This window comes from Podarcis liolepis, assembly GCF_965112155.1.
Source record: "Podarcis liolepis genome assembly, chromosome: 5".
In the NCBI taxonomy this organism is placed as follows: domain Eukaryota; kingdom Metazoa; phylum Chordata; class Lepidosauria; order Squamata; family Lacertidae; genus Podarcis; species Podarcis liolepis.
The window spans coordinates 29401028-29426791 of record NC_139556.1 but is presented as its reverse complement, the minus strand read 5'-3'; the positions used below and the strand labels follow the sequence as shown (position 1 = coordinate 29426791).

The window sequence follows — 25764 nt, the reverse complement described above, 5'->3', positions numbered from 1 at the left end:
TTCATCTCTTTCACTGCCAGGAGCAAAACATGGCATTTACCCCAAGAGTTCTCATTATATTTAGCCCTTCCTATTGCAATAAAAGCATTAGGGGTTCCTGGCAAATTAGACAAAACAAACATGAACAGGTTGTTCGGCCCTAGGGATGTGCATATCACATGCACATGCACATACACAGAAGGATGGATGTTAGGGAGGAACTCATGTGAGGAACTCTGTTTTAGTTAAAGGCTTGCAGAGAAAAACCTTCACCCCAGCACTCTAGCTTGGACACTCCACCCTCTGGCATTGCCATGATTAGGAAGAGCAGTGAGATGTCTGGCCTTTTGTCCCAATTGTAAGGCACTGGGGTTGGGGAGTAAAACACTCCCTGCTCCCAGCAACTGAGCAGGGGCGGGTTACATTGTAGGAGTATTTTATTTGGTCCCTATAATGGGCTGTCATAACCATTGTGCTCTTGCTGAGAGAAGCCTGCGTGACCCTTCAAGCCAGGCTAAGGGGGAAGGGATGTCCTGAGGCTGTGTCCTTAATTTAGACTACCATAAATAACTCTTGTGCAAAGCCCTGACCCTTCGAGGCTTGAAAAACACACCTTAATCATTTGTAGTCAGGCTGTGAATGAGTTGAGTTGCAATGCAATTCTGCATCCATGTTTCTAACGCCTTCCAACTACAGTGGTGCCCCGCAAGAAGAATGCCTCGCAAGACAAAAAACTCGCTAGACGAAAGGTTTTTCCGTTCGCGATTTGCCTCGCAAGACGAATTTCCCCTATGGGCTTGCTTCGCAAGACGAAAACGTCTCGCGACTTTTTTTTCTTTGACTAAAAACAAAGACATGTTTTGTTTATAAAGTTAATTTATTTCCCCTTAAATTTTTGAACTGCTCTTTACAGTATGTGTGACTTTAAAGAGCAGTTAATAAACTGTTGTTGTACCAAATTTGGCTTTGTTTGGACTTTTTTTGACCATAGGAACGCATTAATTGATTTTCAATGCATTCCTATGGGATTTCGTGCTTCGCAAGACGAAAAATTCGCTAAACAACAAAAATTGCGGAACGAATTAATTTCGTCTTGCGGGGCACCACTGTACTCCACTTTTGCACATGTATAATTTGGGTGCTGTTTCTAATACCCTTTCCCTCTCCACCTCTTCGTGAGCTGGCGGTGGGGAACGAGCCTCTTAACGAAACTTAGCTGTACTTCTGTTGAAACACCTGGTACACATTTGTGTTTGGAGGTTTCATCCATCATACAGGCAGGTCACTGCTCCCTGTTGTGCAGTCTCTTATTCCTCCCCCTCCTCTGTGCACAACGGTGATGCAAATACCCAGAATGCCTGTCATTAAACCTTTAAGGCTCCCTGCCCAGAACAATATATGTGCACGTCTCCATGACTGGCTAAGTCAAGGAAATTCCTCAATGCTGCCAACGTCTTCTCAAAGCCCTTCCTGACCCTTTTCTCCTCCTACATGTCCCTGAGCTACAGGGGTCATTGGCTGGTCTACCTGTCTCTTTCTAGCAGAGTGAGTGGCGTTAAGACACGTTCTGTGTGGTATCACAGGACAAACTCCTTCTGGCCACAGTTCTCAAATAACTTCAGTAGGAACCGTTTCAGCGTGGAACTGAACGCTTAAAAGCAGCACGGCCCTTCTATGGAAAATGGCAGCTCTGGGCCAAATCAAACCCCCGCTGTGGTTTTGTAAAATCTGGCAGAATTTAACCTGTGACCTGTAGTCATTAAATAGTGTGGCAGCTGACAAAATGTGGAGAAAGTTGAGACACCCAGATACTGCATTGTTTGTATAATATATTATGGAGCAGGAGGATGGAACTCAACAGGGAAATGCCATTTTCAACAGCAGCCTTGCATTTCTTGTGGCATGTAGTTCTTTCCTTGGAATGACCAGTTTGGGGAGTTCCATCATATATCTTTATTCTTGTCAACAATCACTGAGACTTGGGCATCTTTTGTGATCCTTTCCCTTCAACCCTCCGCTATTAATATAGTGGCATTTTGTAGGGCTGTTGTGAGAATAAAAGTGGAGGGCAGACAGTGTGTAGGAATAGTAGATTTAGAATTGCTCCTGTTTTTCACAGTCCATCTACTGTGAAATGCCCGACAAAAAATAGCATGAACTCCAGTCACCTACTCAGTGTACCAATTAATGTGATGGACTCACATCATTACACACCCCTGTATCATTGTTAAAGTTAAGCTAGAAAGGCTCTAACTTTGAATTTGTTCTTCATTCCTCCCCTTTTGTAAACTGACTGAAGTTTTCATTTTGGATTAAAACATCATTTCCTGCAGCATGTGCATTAAGTAATGATTCAGTAGATGCAGATAATTTTGGAGTAAAATCTTGTGGCTTTGCCCAATTTTGGCCAACGCTGCTGTGTAGCATAGAAAAATTGGTCTGCAAATAGGTAAGATTTAAATAGACTGAGTTCCCCACAATGCTTCACATTTATGAAATAAGATGCATTTTCTTTTTTCTTTATTTTACACCCCACCCCTCCTTTTGAGCATCTTGGTTTAATTTGGAGAGTGGTTATGGGGTTTGCAAATGAATTTGACACACATAAAACTTGACAAGCAAAAAAAAAGCAGGGGGTGACCCTTTGCTTTCTGTGGTATCTAAATCTATCCAAAGTAACATCCTATCTCACCGCCAAGTGCTGCCATCTCTGATTAACTCTTCTTTGGTTGTGCATTTGGGTAACCTCACTGTGTAGCTGAATCAATAACAGCAATTCAATCTGCTGATGCCATATTCTCCAGACTATAAAAATTTCCCCTTGAGAGTGCACTGGCCAAGCTAAACCCCTGGGGAGGGGTAAAGTAGCTCCTGAAGGTGACCTAACCCTGATCTTTCCTCATTTAAGTCCATGTATATATTTGCCACATGTGTGTACCACCCGCCTTTAAAGGGTGGAGTCAATTGGATTTTCCCCCATTTTGCTTAATCATAGTTCAGTGATGGAGCACGTGTTTTGCATGTAGAAGTTCTCAAGTTCTCGGGTTTCAATCCTTGGCATTTCCAGTTAGCAAATGCTCAGGGAAGAGGGATCTGAGTGATCCTCTGTTTGAGCCCTTGGAGAGCCACTGGCACCTGGAGTAGTCAGTTTTTAGTTAGATGGACTGGTATGAGACTCAGGCTTTAGAGTCAACCTTGGGTTTCCCAAACTTCGATCATCAGCTGTTTTTGGACTACAACTCCCACCATCCCTGACTGCTGGCCCTTGTAGTTAGGGATGATGGGAGTTGTAGTACAAAAACAGCTGGTGACCCAAGTTTGGGAAACCCTTCTTTAGACTATGGATTGGCCAAATAGATAAACAAATCACCCAGCACACATCATTCCTGTCCAAGAGCCACAGTTTCTAATCTTCAGTGTTTTCAGACTCTGCTGATACTGGTGCATAGGATGATTTGAGGTGAGGGTATTTCTATACAGCTTGATAAGTATGCAGATGTATAACCTGGGGTGGGGTGGGAAACACTGCATTTACAGTACTTGGGAGTCCTATGCTATGCAGGCTTACTCAGGATCAAGTCTAATTCGGTTCAACTGGACTTTCCTGTGGGCGTGTATTTGGATTACAAGCTTGCTCATAACCAGAGGTCATCAACAAACTGAATTTGTGCCAGCTGATGTATTGTCACTTGTTGCACTTTTGATAAGCTGGCTTTGGATGAGTGTTGCACATGGTGCTTTTAAAAAAAATTGAAACAGTTGTCTTTAAATGGCTTGGGCTTCTCATTTTAGGAAAAATAATAATCAATTTGTGCTGTGGCAATGATTGCACCTTGTGTTATGTGTTGTTGTTGTTTTTAAAACTAAACATGGACGCATATTTTTATTTAGCTATTTTTAAAGCCTCTGTGTGACAAGAGAGTAATAAATGGAAATAAATCCAGAACAGGAATGTATGTGTGTGTGTGCGCATGCTCATGTGCACAAAGGAAATCAGACATTTCTGAATTCATTCCCATTTCTGACATTGTTAGACAGAAATTACAGCTCTTATCTGTGCTGTGTAACCATGGTTACCATGTGATTACTTTCAGCAGAGAATTATGTACGAGTATAGGAGACAGTGGCCTTGTTTCAGCCTAGACCATATGCATTTGGCTGATAACTATGTTAATTGACTGCAATCCTTATCAAGGTTGCACATTGGGGTCTTTTAAATAAGCCGAGATTTAAATCTCTACGTCGTTTCCCATTCTTATATGGAACAACCATTGCTGCTTTTTGCTTAAATTGTGCATTGTACATTATACAGTCAAATGAGACATGTGTATACATGGACATGCGCCTTCCAATCAAGCAGACCTTTTCCCATATTTATAAGAGCAGAAGTGTTTGTTGTCAGAAACACAGTGTTGCACTGGAAGAAGCAGCTGTATGTCAATCCCACAACCGTCCATAATGTGCAGCTCAACTTACTAGGTGTCACAGAACCACATATTGCTGCCACCTACTGTAGAACACAGAGCCAATAACTGGCTCATCTTCCATAGCAAGGATCACCACCACTGGCAAACATGTTTGCAGGGAGGAAGGGGTTAAGGTCAGTGCCCGGAAGTGGCAGCAAGGAGCCATTCCGAGCAGCACTTCAACAGACTGAGTCCTATGAAATTGTGTGCACGTACCAGCTTTGAAGCTCAGTGCTCTTCTTAATTATGCCTCCTTTGGAGTGGTCATTGTGATAGCAAGGGCTGGGAGTGCTGGCCGTTTGTTAGAACCAAAAGAGAAACTAAGACCTTTAATTTGTCAATTGGACAACATCCATAGAAGCCATTTTGAGCAAATGGCAAGAAGCCCAAGTATAATGGATGTTGCGCTGGGAGAGCTGAGAAGCCGCCTTCTGTAAACCTGACTCTGAAAGCCTGTATTTCATGAATCTGGATCATTAAATGCAGCCTAGTTGCATATGAGCATGACTATTTTGCGCTAGAGTTTTATTTTCACTTGTTTGTTGCATATGTGATCTACCTGTCTATCTATCTACGGTATCTATCTATCTATCTATCTATCTATCTATCTATCTATCTATCATCTATCTATCTATCTATCTATCTATCTATCTATCTATCATCTATCTATCTATCTATCTATCTATCTATCATCTATCTATCTATCTATCTATCTATCTATCTATCTATCTCCGTTCCTCACCCTCAGTCATTTTTTTCCTGGCACTCTAAGACCCCACCAATTTTGGCAGCAGCAAAAGTGAGGGAAAGATAGACCCAATGATTTTTTTTTGGGGGGGGGTGAACCTCAGCAGCCTGATGGGATGTAAATCCCATCAGCCCCCCTTATAGTAGACTGAAGCAATATGTAAATAAAACATTACATCTGCCAGCCAATTTGTTATTTCAAAGCAAATGCCAATAAAAAGAAAACATAAAGATCATTGGCAATTCTGTTTGATATATGATGTGTTTTGTTTCTCTCACAATGCTCAACTGTAAAAGTGGCTCAAATATTCAAAAATCATTTGTACCTGAGCATATTGGATTGTGGCAGTGCAGAAAAGAAAAACTGTGTGCAATTTAGTGTCTGTTCTGTGTAAAACTAACAAACACTACAACATCAAAATTGTTAAACCTGAGGGAAGAAACAAAATAAATAAATAAATAAATAGTTGAACCTGTTGGTCCAACCCCCACCTCAGGCCCCATATTCTACAGTTGGGGGGTGTGTGCTAAGCATGCTTTAGGTGTTCTGCTGCTGTGGATTTCAATACAAACTGACCTGTACCTCCCAGTTTGGGCAAATAAAACACTGGGTTTAAAAAGAAAGAAATGAGATAAGGTCCGTTGGTTCAGAACAGAAAAGTTAGAGAGACGTTTTAGAACGTGAAAAGGGGAAGTTGGCCGTCTTAATGAGATTTAAGAGAAAACGTTTCCGAGCACAATTAAAAGTGTTGGTGCTGACCTTTAAAGCCCTAAACAGCCTCGGTCCAGTATACCTGAAGGAGCATCTCCACCTCCATCGTTCTGCCCGGAGACTGAGATCCAGCGCCGAGGACCTTCTGGTGGTTCCCTCGCTGCGAGAAGCCAAGTTACAGGAAACCAGGCAGAGGGCCTCCTTGGTAGTGGCACCCGCCCTGTGGAACGCCCTCCCACCAGATGCCAAAGAGAACAACAACTACCAGACTTTTAGAAGACATCTGAAGGCAGCCCTGTTTAGGGAAGCTTTTAATGTTTAATAGGTTATTGTGTTTTGGTGTTCTGTTGGGGGCCGCCCAGAGTGGCTGGGGAGGCCCAGCCAGATGGGCAGGGTATAAATAATGAATTATTATTAATATTATTATTGTTATTATTGTTCAGGAAAGCGAACAATTTGTAGGAGGGCAGAAATACACCAGATGAAGAGAATGTAAAGAAAATATAGAAAGCTGCAAGTCCAACTTTATAATTGGAAGAAGTATTTTGTGAATTGCCAGGTCTGAATTGGGGGTTGGCATGGTTTGGCAGTGGCCCAGGGCTCAGAAGTGCTTCTTGCCACCCTCGCCACCATCACTGCTGCTTGTTGCTATCACTCTGAACAGTCACTCACCTTGGCCCCCTCCTCCTTGTTTATCCAGAGGTAGTGGCACTTCTTATGGAAGCTGAGGCGACACTTCGCTCCATTCTGTGGTGGGTGGCAACATCCCCCAAGATGCAATTGTCTGATGTCATCACACATGGCATCTTGTGGACTCTACCCCTGCAGCCATCCACTGTAGAATGAACCAGCTTGGTTCCCCTAGTAACCATATATGTGTCACCACATATTCGCAGGAAAGAGAGGGTTCAGGGGAGTGCCGGGCAATGGCAGCAAACAGCCATGCTGCATGGTGACTGTGATGGGAGCAGCAGCACTTGGCAATGGACCAAGTTGGCAGAGGACCTGCCGGTGGCACCAGGCCAAGGACCCACTAAAGATTGTCACTGGCCCTAATAGATTTTATTTGTTGAATAGTAATCTCGATTTAAAGGCTGATTCAGCATTCCACACTAATAATAAAAGGGTCCAGAAGGAACAGTAGGCCCTGTGGCACATTAATACAATTTCAGAACGGCCATCAGACGACTCGATGATGAATGCTTGGGAAATGATTACAGAATTGCTCTATATGCAGATAATGTTCCCCACTGCCCAGACAGCCTGAGGCAAGTCTATTAATTAAATTAAATTAATGGAAATGTTGGAAGAGTACAGTAGTTGGTTATGAAGTTAACACAAGAAAGTTGGGCATAATCCAATATTATCAATAAAGAGAGGAAACAATATACAATGAAAAGTGAAAATACATTAAATACCCATATAACAACATTTCAGGAGATATGAACAATTTGGTTAAATGTAACCATTTGGTTAAATATTTGATTAGATATGCTGCTATGCAGAATAGCAAAAAGTTTCTATGAAAGGTCTACATTAAAGATCTCATGGATGGAAAATTCTTCATGGTGGGAACAAACGTTTTGAACAAATGCTTGCTTTTTACTTCACAATGACAGTTAAGATCCCACAAGAAATCTAGGACATCGTTAACTGTTTTTTCCAGAACAATATGATTCCTGGAATTAAATAATGAATTATGCAACAACAACAAAATACTAATGAAGTAAGGCTAGCTAGCAGTTCAAAATCAAATTAAATATTCATGGTGTTATATTGACTTCTGTCTGCATGTGGTGGGTAGCAAAGGCTGTTAAGTCATGCTGGGCTACTGAACAGAAGGCCCTATAGCAAAATAAGAGGGGCAGACAGAGGAGCAATGTCAAACTTAATTTAATACAAAATGCCAGATTAAGTAATATGAGATAAAGATAGCAATAATCAAGGTCCTACCAGAGTCTCCTTTGTGTATGTGGTTTTGTATCATCAAGCCTTTCTGATGGCTCAAACAGTTATTAATGTTGATGGGAAAGAGCAAATGCAATTAGCGTTTGTGATTTGCATTTGTTAATTCTCCCCCCCCCCCGACTTTTAACAAATTAAGCAATAATATACAAACCCTTTCTCTAGCCTCCTTGCCGCCTCCCCAAGTAGCACACTTTCAATATTTACTAGTCAGGAATTTTGTGGCAAAAGTGTCAGTAATTTGCCTGTGCTGGGGCAGGGGGGAGGGAGAGAGATCTTGCCAGCATGGAAAATCTGGTTTCTCTTTTAAATGATCATATCACAGGAACATTGGAAACTGCCTTCCACTTAGTCAGTTCATTGGTCGGTCTAGCTCAGTATTTATTTACAACAGTGGTATGAAACTTGTGGTCCTTCAAATGCTGCTGCACTCCATCTTCCACCAACCTCCAGCAGGATGACAGGTGGTCTGGAATGATGTGAGTTAGAATCCAGCAACACCTGGAGAGCCACAGGTTGTCTACCTCTAGTCTACAGTTTGCAGCAACTGGCAGTGGCTCTATGGGGTTTTAGAACAGGGGTCTTTCCCAGCCTACTCAGATGTCAGAGATGAACCTGGGACCTTGTGCTCCACCTCTGAGCTACAGCTTTCCCATTTCTCGGTGTCTATGCAGCATAGTAATGATAAATCCCAAAGAAAATTAAGCAATTACTTGCAGGTGGCAATATCTGTTGGGTAAGGGAATTATGTTGGGCAGATCTATCGATAAACGTTAGGGTTGCAGTTGAAATGTGGCAGGATTGTTTTAACCAAATCTTGTTCAAATTGAATTACATGCCAGCGAGAATTAAGGAAATTATATAGTGCAGCTTTCATGGAGATGTTAAAGATGTGATGCATATTAAACGGGGGTTTTGTGTGTGTCATATTTGGTGTTAATGTAAAACCATGCACACTTTTCTTGTTTGAGACATTGTGAATAGTTAAGATATTGTGGGTGATATACTTTGTCCTACACCACAGGCTCTGTTACTAAATGAGAAGTAGAAATAGAAGTAGGTAATTTATTAGTGCTTGCTGAAACGATACAGCAAAGTACCAGAAGTGTTCTTTTGAAAGAAAAAAAACAGTATCTGTGGAAGAATGGTGTGGGAAGGTGTGGAATGTTATGATTATGTGTAAATTAACTTCCCTGTTTAAGGCAAGATCTGCCAGTGTTATTGCCAGGACTACATTTTTAAAGGCCTGGGGGAAAATACACTCATGTGAAAAAGTGCACATGCAGTTATTGTCAGTATTGTTAAGTAAATAACATTTATGCATTACAGGCACAGTGGGGTTGTTTGTTCTATATTTGTACATTTAGATTGTTTTTATTACCTAAAGTGGGGTGGGGGGTGAAAATGTGATGGCTGCTTGGGTAGTGTTGCTTTGTGCTTCCTGTATGCTGCATTCTGGTTCCTGCTTGGAGATGCCTGCAGTTGCTGAACATTGCCAGTAGGAGAAGTTGGTCATGTGATTAACTGGAAGGGTAGGGCAGTGAAGAGATTTACAAAGCAGGAGGAGGTCTCTCACTGTGTGTGTGTATACACATGCAGGGCTTGGGAACAAGGGCTTCTCCCTCCTGCCATTGTTGTCAGACACCCCATATCTAAAAAGATGGGTTGCCACTTGCAGAAGAACATCCGTGACTTAGACTGCAACCCTAGCCACACATTCCTGAGAGTAAGTCCTGTTGAGTACACAGATCATATGGTTGTGCTGTATATCCTTAAGCCTTGAACAGATACATGCTTCCACTTTCAACTAGCATTCACAGCCTCTAGGGCAATTATTTCCACTAGTTTTAAAAACCATGAAAGTATAACATCATGGAGCCCAATTCTATGCCAGATCCTGGTTTTCTTTGCACTGTAAAACTGGGAAAGTTTGCTTGAGATGAATAAGAAAACATAATTGGGATAGCAATAACAATATTGTGAGGTCTCATTTAGTAGACCAGTGATCACTGAGTCTTCTAAGGGGCTGATAAGCCACAGCCCAATTGCTATCAATTGTAATACAGTGACACGTGGACTTGGTTACATAAAATGTGCGATTTTGCATTGTTCGGCTGACATAGTGTCTGTGAACTCTTAAAGACTTGGGTTTCTCATAAACTGCCTAATTAGTGTTTAAATTACACCCCAAGAACTCCTCTGCTTTAGCTTGAACCTTGTATTTAAACTTTTTACTGAAATGGGGCCTTTTATGTTTGTTAGTACACAAATAGATTTCTAATTAGCCAGCACTGGAAACAGTGGGAAAGATGGTTTATTACCAGGGATGGTTTGAGGATAACATTCTCTTTTAGATAGAGGGAGGTCGCTTTGATTTTCCATGACTTTGTGCAATATCATTTCTCTTCACTTTTCTTCTTTTTAAAAAATTACTTCATCAGATTCCTGTTTGTACTTGCCAGTTGGCCTTTAATCAAACAGCAGCGGTCACAAGTATGAATGATAGGCAAATCAATATTGTTGTGACCTACAACCTGTGCCATTAAATGTTTCCCATGCTTCAAACTCGGCATTGTCTTTTGATGGGGGAAGTCCAAGGACACAGCATTTCCTCTCAACTAATCCTCAAAAGCCTGGGATTTCCTTCATTGAAATATTGTGGGGTACGAGAACTCTACCATGCTAGAGTAGGTAGTTATGTACAAGGTAAACAATGCAAATATTTGCTACTGTTCCATACTGGTTCTGGAGAAGCACTTGTAACAGGCCCCAGGATGTCAAATGCAGTGTCTGCAGGACCAAGGAGAGCTCCCAGTCCTGCTTCAACTAGAACCATTGCTCAGCTGAGTGCTTAAGCACCAGAACAGATCTGATGCCTTACCCTTGCTCCTCAGCTGTGTCCTGGAAGGGACCTGTACACTTAAACTTCCCATAGCCTTTAGGATGTGTTTTCACCACCCCAGAAGGCAGGACTGGACTTACCGTTAGCAGACTAAGGTAGCTGCTTCAGGCAAATGCTTTTGGATGTCATGGAATGGTAAGAAGTTATTGTTTGTTCATTATTGTTTTTTGTCAAGGACAAAAACACAAGGTGACAAAATAACCTAGTCAGCTGTGGACACCATGCTGCTTGACTTGGAATGGGGTGCCGTTTGCTGCTCCACCTTAGGCAGGAAAATGTTTTGGCTTGGGAACATGCAAGTGACATTTATTGAGTTATTTCCATAACGGCTCTACACCTGCTAGGTTTCAGTTCTTGTGTGTGTGTGTGTGAGAGATATCTATCTATCTATCTATCTATCTATCTATCTATCTATCTATCTATCCACTGTCCCTTTCCTTCAGCATAAAGTGACCTCTGGGTAGCTAACAAATCATTACTGACCTCAACAGCAGAATAATGTTCTGCAGAACATCCTCTTCCTTTGGACAATGTTGCTATTTCTCAGAGTGCACGTGGGGCAGCTTAAGGAATATGGGGTGTCTGAGAAAGCTTCGTCAGACTCATTCTGCTGTCTACATTTGGGGAATCTGAAGCCTTCTTCAGAAACAGATAGTAATGGTTTTTTGCATATATCCCACCTACCTCATATTCAGGGTATAGTTATATTGAGGATAAAATATCTTGTAATAATAGGAATGTTGTGTTTGGAAGATTTCTTTCCAGCAGTGAATAGTTTGAAACCTGTCAGGCCTTGAGCATCTAACACTCCTGTCAGCTCAAGGTAAGTTGAGTGGAAGGAAAATGTGTTAATAACCCCTTTCCAGAATATGATTTAAATATCTTTATGTACGTATATTCCCCGCATGAAATATGACAGAACCATTGCACTTGTTCAGTACTAATGTGACAGAGAAGAAAAAGCAATGAAGACATCTTAGCAAATGTTGGCTACTCAGATGCATTCTGATATCATTGTAACATAATAATTGCTTAGTGCACTCTAGTTAAATCATGGTTGAAATGTTTCAGACACAATGTTCTTGCAAAAAGTACATGTTGTTGTCTTTATGTGCCTTAAGTGCCTTTAAAAAATAGGGAGTCATTACAGCAACAGGATACAGACCAGATGCAACAGAAATCCTGGAGAATTCTCTGTAGAGCCATCATTCTCTTTTTGACATACTGGCAGCAGCCGAATGTTATTAACTTATTCACATGGGAGGCCGCTGACCTCTCCACACCTGGCTGTAACATCTATTCTTCATAGAAACGCCAAATAACAGTTTGCAAAGAGATGCTTGGGAGTGCATAGACAATACCTGCTGAAATCCCAATAGATTTCCAGTAGTTGGGAGAACCTCAGTGCCCAGGATAAGCTCCCTTATGTCTCCCCTGTAAGTAGAAGTAGATTCGTTTTGAGAAATACAGTGGAACCTCGACTTACAAGCACCTTGTCTCGCAGATGTTCCAAGTTGCGTCCGTGGCAAACCCGGAAGTAAACACTGGGTTTGCCACAATTCGTGCATGTGCAGCAGTGGCTTCTGCCATCTGTGCATGTGCAGAAGCGCACTGCCACTGAATACGTACGCACACAAGACACCTCTTCTAGCATCCTGTTTTGACCAGCTGACAGACCTCCGGAATGGATTATGTCTGTAAATAGAGGTTCCACTGTAGTACAAGTTGTATAATCTGCAAAATAAGAGAAATTCAAACTTTAGGATGCAGCCATTCTTGTCATGGAACTTGGGTCACCCTGGTAGAAATTGTGTGTGTGTTATAAGAATGATACTTATGAAGGGCAGGGGGGAATGACCCGAGGTGGTGGCAGAAGTGAGGTGAAGAGCAGCAATGCAACTTTACTGGAAACATTTTATTGGGAAAGGAAGGGTGGGACAGAAAGGAAATGAAGCTGATTCCTGAAATATTTTGCAATTTTATTTAAATGAACCTCAAATATTTCACTGTGTTGTGCAATGTATTGATCCATGAAGATGAAAATATGCATTGAACAAACTTGCAGATGACAAAGAGCACCAGACACCATCCTGCTTGTACATTTGTTTTTGTCTTAAAATATGCCTTTAAAACACAATCAAAGAGAAAACACTTAATTCCTCATTTCATCTAGGATCCACAGCTCCCCATTTTTTATTGTGAAATGAACCTGACTTTTTTTTTTTAAAGCAGCCTGATAAAGTATGGCTGCACTTAGATGGATTTTAGATGTTGACCATCTTATATATCACTTCAATTTTCACATGTCTCCTCAATGTAGCACCTCTGAATTAAATGCCTTTTCTTCTTGCAATTTTTTCCACCTTGACATCTGGTGTTTTTTAACATCATTTTCATTTTTAATGCTTTCAAACAACTCCTTATGTGAAAATGTTAATAAGCAGGCTTGCGAGAGGGCAGTACCACCTCAACTAGTGAACATGCCAATGCTGTAAATTGTTATGACTGTTCTGTGGGGTTATACAAAATTAGCTGGTAAACTGGGGTGGTAGAATTCTATATGACCACCTGAGACCACAAGTGGGGAAATGCCGTATTTTGAATTCTCCTTTTCCCAGCTCAAAACAATACCCTATGTGTTAACACATCAGAATGAGACTGCCTCTTTGATGGTCTAGCTTCTTACACAAGAGCAGGAAAAGATTTCCATCCCAGATACGTTCTAAATGGTGCTACAATCCAGTATTCTGCATACTCTTCTTCAATATGCACAATTTACAGAATAGTATTTCTTTAACCTGAATAGCAGAATGGGAGGTGATCCAGTTCTTTAAAACCAGAAGTGCTTTGCCAGATAATTGTGTTTTGTATAGTCAGAGAGGTGCAGCTTCTGAAGGTTTTGCGGTTACCGCTTTTGTTTGGCACTTCCTTTTCTCAAAAACAAAAACCTTTTTATATTGAATCCAGTAACGCCATGAGCTACTGTTGCTGTGTAGTGCTTAATTCTTTCCAGGGCCTTATTCTGTCATGCCAGTATTAAACATTTTGAGTCGCTTTGTCTAATGTGCCAGATCTGAGCTTTAGAGTAAGCCTCTAAAGAGTTTCACTGAGTTTATTATGACATCTAGGGATGCTATGTCTAGGATCCCCAAATCCCCACAATGCAATTTGGACAGCTCACGGAAGAACCCCGACCAAACCTAAGAGGAGGCGTGTAGTGGTGATAGGGGATTCCCTACTGAGGGGAACAGAAGCAGTGATCTGTGGGCCTGACAAGATGTCTCGGGAAGTGTGCTGTCTCCCCGAGGCTAAGATCCAAGATGTAACTGAACGACTGCAAGGAATCATAAAACCCACTGACAAATACCCCTTCCTCTTGGTTCATGTGGGAACCAATGACACTGCAAGCAATAGCCTCCAGAAGATCAAAAGAGACTACGAGGCTCTCGGCAGGAAACTGAAGCAACTAAATGCACAAATTGTCATCTCATCTGTCCTCCCAGTTGAACGACGTGGCCCAGGGAAAGAGGGAAAAATAGTGGAAGTGAACAGCTGGCTTCGCAAATGGTGTAAACAGGAACGGTTTGGATTCTTAGATCACGGACTGCAGTTTCTTGAAGATGGACTTCTGGCAAGCGATGGGCTGCACCTCACAACGGTTGGGAGAAATGTTTTTAAACTGACTAATGTGGGGGAGGGAGACAGTGCTCCTGAAGGTAGGAGTCTATCAATTGATGAAGATGATCATCCAAATGTCATAGACCAAATGGAGCAAACAGCACACAGACCTAGTGGTGGGAGGAAAAAATCCTTAAATAAGAGACACGGGGGAATGATTAATGGACTTCCATGTCTGTACACTAATGCGCAAAGCATGGGAAATAAACAAGATGAGCTTGAGCTCTTGGTACAGCAAACTAAATATGACATAATAGGCATCACTGAAACCTGGTGGGATAAGTCCCACGATTGGAATGTAATAATGGGGGGATACAATCTATTTCAGAGAAACAGACCAGACAAGAAAGGAGGAAGAGTGGCGTTATATGTCAGGGATGTGTATACCTGTGAAGAGATCCAAGATTTAGAATCTCAAAGCCAAAGTGAGAGCATTTGGGTCAAAATTAAGGGAGAGAAGAATAACAGAGACCTCATTGTGGGAGTTTACTATAGATCCCCAAGCCAAACGGAGGACATAGATGATGCCTTCCTGGAACAGATGGCCAAGCATGCAAAAGGAAGGGAGATAGTAGTAATGGGGGACTTCAATTACCCGGATATTTGTTGGATGTCAAACTCAGCCAAGAGCATAAGGTCAAACAGATTCCTCACTGGCCTTGCAGACAACTTCATTGTCCAGAAAGTGGGAGAAGCAAACACCAAACTGGGAGGGGTGGCTAACACCCCAGAGGACAGGATCACACTTCAAAACGACCTTGACAGATTAGAGAACTGGGCCAAAACAAACAAGATGAACTTTTACAGGGAGAAATGTAAAGTATTGCACTTGGGCAAAAAAAATGAGAGGCACAAATACAAGATGGGTGACACCTGGCTTGAGAGCAGTACATGTGAAAAGGATCTAGGAGTCTTGGTTGACCACAAATTTGACATGAGCCAACAGTGTGACACGGCAGCTAAAAAAGCCAAGGCAATTCTGGGCTTCATCAATAGGAGTATAGCATCTAGATCAAGGGAAGTAATAGTGCCACTGTATTCTGCTCTGGTCAGACCTCACCTGGAGTACTGTGTCCAGTTCTGGGCACCACAGTTCAAGAAGGACACTGACAAACTGGAACGTATCCAGAGGAGGGCAACCAAAATGGTCAAAGGCCTGGAAACGATGCCTTATGAGGAACGGCTAAGGGAGCTGGGCATGTTTAGCCTGGAGAAGAGGAGGTTAAGGGTTGATATGATAGCCATGTTCAAATATATAAAAGGATGTCATATAGAGGAGGGAGAAAGGTTGTTTTCTGCTGCTCCAGAGAAGCGGACACTGAGCAATGGATCCAAACTACAAGAAAAAAAATTCCACCTAAACATTAGGAAGAACTTCCTGACAGTAAGAGCTGTTCGACAGTGGAATTTGCTGCCAAGGAGTGTGGTGGAGTCTCCTTGTTTGGAGGTCTTTAAGCAGAGGCTTGACAACCATATGTCAGGAGTGCTCTGATGGTGTTTCCTGCTTGGCAGGGGGTTGGACTCGATGGCCCTTGTGGTCTCTTCCAACTCTATGATTCTATGATTCTAATTTGCATATTATGAAAATAAAATGCTTTACTAATCAACTGATCTCATCCACCACATTAGCCTAGCTAAATGTATAACAGCCTGAATTATTCTTGCCAGCAATAAAAACAAATGAGTAGAAAATGTCCCCCCGTTCTCTGAGTGTATGCTCAACATTCTTTCTAAAAATGAGACTTTTCCTACCAGTTGCCCAAAGGTTGTGGGTTGCCAAGGGCAGCTGTTGAATTTCTACATCCCTCTCCTTCTAGGCCACTGACCTCCTCTCTTCATTGACTCTGGGAATAGATAATTTGCTCCCATCACAGCTGGCTGGGATAGGGGAAGCTTTCCATGTGAGAAAGAGGCCTGAGGACATTGAGGGGGTAAAGCATGGCCTTTTATCCAAATGACTGAGTGCCCTGGAGGAAAATGTTAATATTCTGCAGAAGCTGATAAAGTTAAACAAGCAAGTGCAAGTCATTCCAATGCCGGCTTCTGGGAGGAAATGCGCAGATTGGCATCTTTAGATCCTATGGATCCCTGAACTTAGTTCATTATCATTCTTTCTTAGAAAAGAAACCAAAAAAACCCACCAAGCTACTCCAAGTGTTAATTAGATGTGGTTTACTAGAGCAGATTCCTAATTTTAGAAGGATTAGTCTTCTGTGTTAACATGATCAAAATATAAGAAGAAGAGGATGTTTAGACTAGCATATGCAATACTTACCAGTTTCAGGAGGATGTAGAAATAGCTTCCTCTGGTAGGAGGTCTGGTCAGTGATGGTTTATAACCTACAGGTGGCCTCCCAGATAGCCAAAGAGTTGAGAACTTAAGTCAAGATGAATTCTCCCCACCTCGAAACTACTTTGCACTCCTGAAAGTAGAAAGAGAACTGATACCTCTGGTGATGGGTGGGCATATATTATTGGCTGCACTCTCAGCTGACAAAGATGGAGAATACTGTGAGCAAGAGGCGCCTAAGTGTCTTAAAAGCCAGTGGTTTCTCTTGACAAGAAACCAGAGCACACTGAACCAGGCTGGGGCAAGCCTTGGGTGCTCTAGGCAACCCTATTATGACTCAAGGCTGCTGTTGTCATCAGTTAATGTGGGAGCAGGAGAGGCTGCTTACCATTTGTCGTCCCTATTATGACAAAAGCAAGAGAGTGGCTGACCTTGTGCCTCTAGGGATTGCCTCTTGCTTATTGCCTCCTTGTTCTCTTTCAAGGATCCAAGCTCGGGCAAATGGAAAAAGAAATCTTGATCTTTCCTTAATAATTACTGCTCTTCGATCCGTGCTGTGTGAAAGTGTCTCTGTCATGATTCATATTGCTGCCACTCTCTGTAAACCTAATTGATCATCGGTAATTGCCTTAGATCAGGTTAGACCATTTAACTTAATGTTGTCTTCTAGGGGCTGCTGTGCTTGCTTGCATTGCTCACCACCCATGCCTGCCTGCACCCATACCAGCCCTTCAGCCATCTCGCCCCAACCCCCATAGCTCATCCCTAAGATGCTCACATCTCACCCCAGACCCTAGTAACTTGCCCAACTCCCTTCCCCATGCCCTCACAGCTTGCCCCCAACCCCTTCCCTCATCCCCACACAGCTCACCGCAACCCCTCTATAACTTGCCCAACCCCTCTTTCTCCCTTCCCCAAGAAACCTGGTCCAAAATAACACTAGTACACGTGTATTGTCTGTGCCATCAGGCAGTCAATAATATTATTCTGAGATGCATCCTTTTAAAATGATAGAGATGCAACTGGACTGGCAAAGTTGTTACAGGGCCTAAGCTCTTCCAAAAGTAGCTCACAGATACAATATTTTGATGAGCCATTATGTGTTAGATGGTCCTCAGGGGCAGCTAATGACCACATGGCTTATTATAATGTGTATTTATTTTTTAATACGTGCTGTTGCCTTAAGACACACTTTTTGCTAACTTGTGCTGTCGTTGACCAAGATGCAAATTGACTAGATGCTACAATATGCTTTGTAGTTTTGCGAGATGGGGATAAAAATAACACATTAAAAATTGTGAGACCTCAATTAAAATAACACATGGAGAGGATGTTAAAGTAATGTGAAGCACATTATTGCATGCATGTTGAGAATATGCCCTCCTATCAGCATCACTGGTGTCAACAGCCAGCTAGAGTGAGCTCCCTAACGAGAGGTTTCTAATTAGTCTCTCCCCACCCCCTTGACTTAGATACCAAATTAAATGCTCTTTATTCTCTATATCGTGCACTATTATGCTTTAAAAGGCTTAGATCTGAACAACAAGCTAAATGATGGATCCCAGCAGTGACTTCTACAACTCTCTAATTTGACAGTGAACCACAGGCACTGAAGGACAAATGACTGTCAGAAGTGGCAGTAGTGGGATGCGGATGCTCCACAGCAGGTGGCAGGATAGCATAAGACTGCAGGGATGGCTTCAAAGGTTGTGGGATGAGGCATTTGCCAGTGTCCCAAAGCAAGCAAAGGGCCCAGTGCCCCCCACTCTATGCTGCCATCTTCTTCTTTGGCAATTACTTGTAGCCAAGTAAGATTGTCTTCCATGAATGTGGTCTTAACGGCGTGTCTGTAAGTGACTGTGGAGGCCAATGCTGGATCCACACATCCTTCCACAGTGGGGATATAGGTTTCTGGGTGGGAGTTGATCATGGTGAGGATTTGCCAAACGTGCCTTCCTCTTAGCAAGTTTCTCCCTTTCTTCCTGAGTTTGTGCTTCTTCAAAGTCCATGACGCCTTTGCTAGAGGCTATTCTCCAACTGGAGCGCTCACAGGCTTACCTTTGAAAGGGCATCCCACAATGTCAGAGGCAGAATGAGAAAATTCTCAGTTTGTACATCCCACCTCACTGAGGGGACCCGAATGAGAACTTTCACGAGGGCACCCAAAATCCGAGATCCAATACTGACTGAATCACAACTGTGGTGGTGGAAAGGCCTGTCACAGAAAAGGGTTCCAGTGGCAAGCTCTGTTAAATCTGTATGAATATGGTGGGATATGGAGAAAGAATTAGGCTGTTTCACTTAAAGGTTCTGTTCACTATCTAATTAGATGTGGCTTAGGAGCACTTTTGCGTTGACATTGGTGATTATCAGGATGAGTCACAGAAAAACAGCAATCCTTAAATGAGAGAGAGGTGGCCTTCAAATATAATTTGATATACCGTATTTTTTGCACCATAACACTCACTTTTTTCCTCCTAGAAAGTAAGGGGAAATGTCTGTGTGTGTTATGGAGGAAATGCCTACGGGTGGCATGCCTACGGATTTTCCTCCTCTAAAAACTACGTGCGTGTTATGGTCGGGTGCGTGTTATAGAGCGAAAAATATGGTATATGTTTCCAGTTTTTCCAGTGATGCCTAATCAGTTGCATTAATCAATAGCTTGATTCATCCCAAATAGCACACATCATGCTAGTGGACATGTGGGCGGCTTTTGAGAAATGAAAGTGTCAGGTGCAAGTTTACTTAGCTGAGTTATTCTGTCTTGTACGTAAATATCTCGTTCTTACTGGGTTTCATCTAAGCAGACCAAACAGAAGCTAACTTTGAACTCCGCCACCATCTTAAAGCTTTGACCATGATTTGAGAAATTGGTCACATCATTTCCTTAACACGGGGATGAGAAATGTGTGGCTATTCATATGTTGCTGGTCCCCCAACTCCACCTAAGCAAGATGAGAATGCCTTGAAGGAAACAGGGAAGTTCTCAAACCACCGGATAGCTCAGTTGGTTAGAGCATAGTGCTGATAAATACCATGGTCACAGGTTCAGTTCCCATTTGGGACAGCATTGCAAGGAGTTAAACTAGGTGATCCTCAGGGGTCTTCCAACTCTACAATCCTGTGATTCTATTAAACACCATAATGAACTCTGAAGCTTTTGTGACTGATACTGTATTTAAAGGTTTTAACAGCCACAATGCTGAACCATAGTTTTCCACTAGCCATAGTCTACATCTGCTAATTGTTTTAAATTAGTATTTTCTTCCAGCTGTCTGTGTCACCAGCATTTTTGGCCAAAAGAGTGAAGTTCAGGCAGGTCCATCAAAGGCAGTCATACCACAGACCATGATCTCAGACCCTGAAAGGTCACATGACACCAGTCTGGTGCCTCTGGATGAAATGAGTCTCCTAGAGCCACTGCCCTCTCTCACTTTGAGCAGATTGTCACTCAGGAAAGTTCCTCGCATCTTCCTCTGTGCCCACCACATTTCAACCTGATACTTTACCTTTACCCTGCTTTTCTTTGACCTTCAGCCTTTTTCCTTCAGTCTACTTATCTACCCCTAGCCCAAGGTTTTTGCCGGCCCATGAACCTGGATACCTGAAACCTAAAAAGAGTTCAATGAGAGATTTCATCCACATAGGTTATTTTAATTTGTGAGGGGAGCAGAAGTGGTGTGTGGGATGATCTGTTTCTCCCCTCTCATTTTGCTAATGAAGCTCACAAAAGTGACCTTGGAACTGGCCCCTGAGGGATGCCACTTATTTTGTGTATTTTAACACAATCCATGATTTATGATCCCTTTTCTGGTGTCTCATCAGGGGGGGCTGAATGCTTAAGCTGCTTGAATTTCAGCATAGAGAGTCTGTTCAAATGCTGCTGTCAAGCTTGATTTTCTCAAAGCTTCACCTCATGACCCCTTGGCATTTCAGGGAGACATTTTGTGATAGCATAAATGGGCTCCAATAGGCATGTGTCAGAAGCTTCTGGGTGGGGTCTGTGGGGTTCATTCTAAGGACCTTTAGACCAGAGGGATAAACACATGCTGTTCTCCACCAGAGTTTTAATTGCTGAGTTGTTTTGTTGCATTTTTAAATGGATTTAGTAACGATGATGCCGACCACCACGACATTTTAATGGGATTGTTTATGGGGCTTCAAATTCTAATGTTTGTGCAGTTGATTTTTGTAAATCACTCTGAAGCCTATTTTGGCATTCAGCAGTGTATACATAATATCTGCTCATATACTCCTTAACTAGGCATTATTTTTATTTATTAAATTTACACACCGCCTAACAGAAGATGCCTTTAGATTGTAAACTGGGTCCCAGGTGAGCTTCCCTGGGGAGAGCATTCCAAAGCCTGGGGTGACATTGGCCACCACTGAGCACAGGCTATTTCTTGCCTCACTACCCTTAACATTGCACTATAAGCTCCAGGAGACTGGGCAGTATCTCACCTTCAGGGTTCTTGAAGGACACTGGTCGTGTTACTTGTTTGCAACTTCCAGAACTGCCAGTGTCTCGGGATTATTCATCTTGGCTCCAGTGTAAGTCAGCAGTTTCCCCTGCCCTAGTTTCCTTCATTTTCAGGGGTCTGTTGAGGCACATCCATCAACTGCTGTTGTAGCTGGAGATTAAGCACTGAATCAAGATGTGCTACCTATTGAAATGTGGAGGTTTTGGTTTCCTTGGTAACCGCTACTTTAAAAAACAAACCCCAACAACAACAACAACAACACTAGGTCTGATGGTTACTTGTATTTTCCCCCCTCCCCACCCAAAATTAGTAACAGAGCCACACAGTTTGAAAACAGTTGTCATACATAATATCTTTCTGCAAAAAAACCTATTATACCTTAAGGTTGTCAAAACTGGATGAAAATAAATCTCTTGGTTGTGTAACAGTGCCTAACACCGCAGCTCTGAAATGTGAAAATACATGCACTTTAGGCAATTCTTCCCTCTCACTAGCTTTCCCCTTCCACTTCATTCTCAGTGATGGCTCTTCCCTGTGAAAACAGAAACCGTAGGGCTCTAAGATACACTTTGTGATAGATTCCATTTGTCTGGCGACTATGAGCTAGTGTTAATAAGAGAAGACGGAAAAGCTAAAGCCCCCAGGGCAATCTGCAGAAGAAAAAGTGAATTAAGGTTAAGGGAGAAATGTGTCATCCTCAATATTAGCTGTCCTTCAGCTGATCGCCCATTGAATTTGTGTTGTACACACACACACACACACACACACACACACACACACTCACACACAAAAATATGCTTTTAATTTTAGGCCTGCTTTGCTTTTTAAAAGAAATTGAGAGTACTAACTAGAAATACAGAACTCAGGTGCTAATATAATTCCTTTACACTGCACAGGAAGAGATATGTTGCATTATTTCTGCAATTTCCACTGTCTGGGGAGAAGCAATGCCAGGAGTTAAAGGTGTGAAAAGCTTACTGCTCCTTACAGAAGAGGGAAAATGGTAGAGTTTGAACACTAGCCATTTCCCCATTTTGCTTCTTTAGACTTTATTAATTACACTAGAGAAACGACAGTTTAGAAGCATGCTTTGAAGAAGGACCTTTACACTGCAGGATGTTGGCAGGTGTGCTCTTAAAGATTTCAGGCGCACACCCATAGGACAAAAATTTGCATAAAGCATGTGCATTCTAATTGATGCGTATATATGCAAATTTAGAAATAATTACTGGAATGGAAAAAACTGGGTGCTAGTTAAGTCTCAGCTGCTGATTTAAATGGAAATAAGGTGAAAAGGCTTCCGTACTATGCCCTGATCCTTCCATTGTGGAGGAAAGTACCACTTCAGTGGAGCTTCCTTCTGAGTTAACAGCCTCTCACCAAGGACGCTAAGTGAGTTTTTGTAAGGAGAGGGAGAAACATAGGGCCAGTGGCAAGCATTGGAGCAAAGGGAGACTGACACTTCAGCCTTTCAGAAGGTAGTTGAACAGGTATATGAACAGGTAGTGCAGGTCTGAGATGGGTAGCTGCGGGGCAAGTAGATGTTGCTGCTCAGCCATTTAGTGCAGATCTTGAACTTGTCTTCCTCATTCTCCCTCTGGGTGATGGTGTGCCTCCAGATAACATTCACTCAGCAGCACCAAATGTGTATGTTCAGTCTTCACCAGCAAGGCGTCCTCAAGCCAAGACAATGTTGTCGCTGCCCAAGCATGCCATAACACCACCTGGGAACATTTGCATCCCCCTTGGTAAGCAGTTCTGCCCCTGCCGTCCATCTGGGTAAACTCATTCTCTCACCTGCCCACTAGAATTAACTGGCAGAGCTGCTAACTTGCTCCCATAATCAACAGTTTAAAGCCTCAAATGCCATTGGGAAATTACTGTTTCGGGTTCCTGGGTCATTGTAATTGCCTGTAGAGGCAGCCATTTCCCACATACAGTGCCCCTGGGAACAAGGAGTTTCCAAGAGGCATTTGGACCAGGGTGGAGGAACCAGTTCACAGGATGCAGCCCAGTGCCTTTGTAGCCTTCTCCCTTCCCACTTCCACTCTCCCTCCCACACAGCTGAAGTGTGGAGTGATGGCACTCACACATCCTCACACCCCCTGCATCTGCCGGGTGGACTTGGAGCAGAGAAACATTGGGCCAATGGACTAACAATACCCCTGGTGTGTATCTTGTGTCCCCATGGGACTGCCAGTGGAGTTGAGGCCAGAGCACCCAGCAGCAGAAGTGAAAAGCAGGCATTGTCTTCCTTGCAAACTTTGTGCAGCATTTTACCATTTCCCGTAGGGATGAATGGCAGCTCATTTACTCTTTCCCACACAACTAAGTGCAGGTCTTCTCAAGCAGGTTAATGGCGCCGGAATAGCCCCATTCTTTGCTCCATTTGTTGTCCTTGCCAGAGTGTGATGGGGCATTGGAAACTGGCTGTTGCGTAGAAAGAAAGCTGTCACTGACTCTCAATGCTTTCTTATGGGCAAGCAAGAATTAGTTGTATATGTTAGTTTTGATAGAAGCAAGGCCCAGATGGTAACTGTGAATAGCAATACTGTATGATCAAGAATAGGCGTCCTATTGTGACAGCAGTCACAAAATTAAAAGACGCCTGCTCCTTGGGAGAAAGGTGATGGCAAACCTAGACAGCATCTTAAAAAGCAGAGACATCACCTTGCCAACAAAGGTCCGTATAGTTAAAGCCATGGTTTCCTCAGTAGTGATGTATGGAAGTGAGAGCTGGACCATAAAGAAGGCTGATCGTCGAAGAATTGATGCTTTTGAATTATGGTGCTGGAGGAGACTCTTGAGAGTCCCATGGACTGCAAGAAGATCAAACGTATCCATTCTTAAGGAAATCAGCCCTGAGTGCTCACTGGAAGGACAGATCCTAAAGCTGAGACTCCAATACTTTGGCCACCTCATGAGAAGAGAAGACTCCCTGGAAAAGACCCTGATGCTGGGAAAGATGGAGGGCACAAGGAGAAGGGGACAACAGAGGACGAGATGGTTGGACAGTGTTCTCAAAGCTACAAACATGCGTCTGACCAAACTGCGGGAGGCAGTGGAGGACAGAAGTGCCTGGCGTGCTCTGGTCCACGAGGTCACGAAGAATCGGACACGACTAAACGACTAAACAACAACAACATGATCAAGAATATTCATGGCTGAATCTGTCTCATTTGCTCTCTCATTTAAAATCTGCTAATCTTCGAAAAACAATAATATATAAACTGGGATGGTATATCCTTTTCCATTAAAATTGTTAGATGACTAAATGTTCATAGCGATTCTTAATTATGTCCTACCAGTTTCACTGACATATTTCGGTTGCATTTGTGAATCTTTGGTCCAGGGCATTTTTACTCATGTTGCATGTTCTGCTCCCATTCATATGCCAACAAATCCGGCAGTCATAATAGAACTTCTGGGCTACATTCTACTGCATCTTTTCCCCTTCACCTTTTAGAATCAGAATGTGAATCCCACTCCCCTATGCCACTGTTTGGGAGCTGGGGAGGGGGGGGAGAAGGTGCTGCTGCTTGTTATTCTCACTCAGGCAACACACAAAAATGGCAGGCATGTTGACCGAAAGGTAACAAGGAAATGGCCTGCACTGCTGCCATTACAATGATGTCACTGTGTGGAAGGCTGTAGGGCAATTGTAGCCTATTAAATCAGCCAGGAGGAAATCCAGTGGAAGAAAAGGGCAAAAGGAAGGGAAAGGGTGTCTGGAGGACAGACATGAATTGTAGTGACAGGGAGGCTGTGCCTTCATACATATGTACCTGCAGTAGTAAGCAAAACCAAACCAAATAAAGAAACGAATGAAAATCCTGCTCTGTTTTTTTTTTATAAGTGAGGTTTAGGACATAGGAAACACAAAATCTTGCCTTGTTGAGGCAATATATTCTCATAGATCTGGCTATTTTCCTCTGTGGATCAAATTGTTTCTTTGCAGCAACTATTGAAATGTGTTGCCCTAAACATTCAAGAACCTTGCTGGTTCAGACCGAAGACCCACCTAGTCTGTTCACATACTAGCCAACAAGATACCTATGAGAAGTCTACACGCAGGGCATCTCTCCCACTCATGTTCCCTGATGGGGTCATGATGCTTATAATACTGGAGGCAATACAGACATCATGACTCATAGCCATTGAAAGACTTGCCCTCCATGAAAGACTTGCCCTCTTTTAAAACCACCTGATTTGGTGGCCATTCTATCCAAGAGGATGCTGTGCTAGACAGACCTTTGGGCAAGGCTCTTCTTCTGTTCACTGTAGGTATCTACTTAGGTTTCCTCCCCAGCATTGGACTTTTGCACTCTAACATGTTGCTGGAGTGTTTAGCATTAGAGGTCTGCATGGCCAATGCGGCTGTGCCTTGCAAACCGAAAGCTGTAGTGAGTAACAGAAAAGAAACTACATGTTGGTTCTCCAGTGACAAACTTTTCTTTACCACTTGAAGTTTTCTTCTCTTACCTCTTCTCTAGGTTCACAGAACCACAGGTGCACATGGGGAGCAATAGTAGTATTTCGCT

The 25764-nt window shown here is 42.7% G+C and overlaps 1 protein-coding gene and 1 long non-coding RNA gene across 32 annotated transcripts in view; one reads left to right on the top strand and one right to left on the bottom strand.

Annotated features, from left to right (window-relative positions):
• The window catches only part of ANK3 (ankyrin 3), a 407765-nt gene that overhangs the window by 122855 nt on the left and 259146 nt on the right, over window positions 1–25764 (top strand). The window lies entirely within an intron of this gene.
• On the bottom strand, window positions 11758–17225 carry LOC310707909. 2 transcript variants are annotated; one of them, XR_014526766.1, is made up of 3 exons: window positions 16725–17128; window positions 12407–12505; window positions 11758–12205 (listed from the first exon to the last, which is right to left on the bottom strand). It is a non-coding gene; the product is annotated as an uncharacterized lncRNA (long non-coding RNA). The 2 variants fall into 2 exon arrangements; XR_014526765.1 differs by having other exon boundaries at window positions 11758–12505; window positions 16725–17225.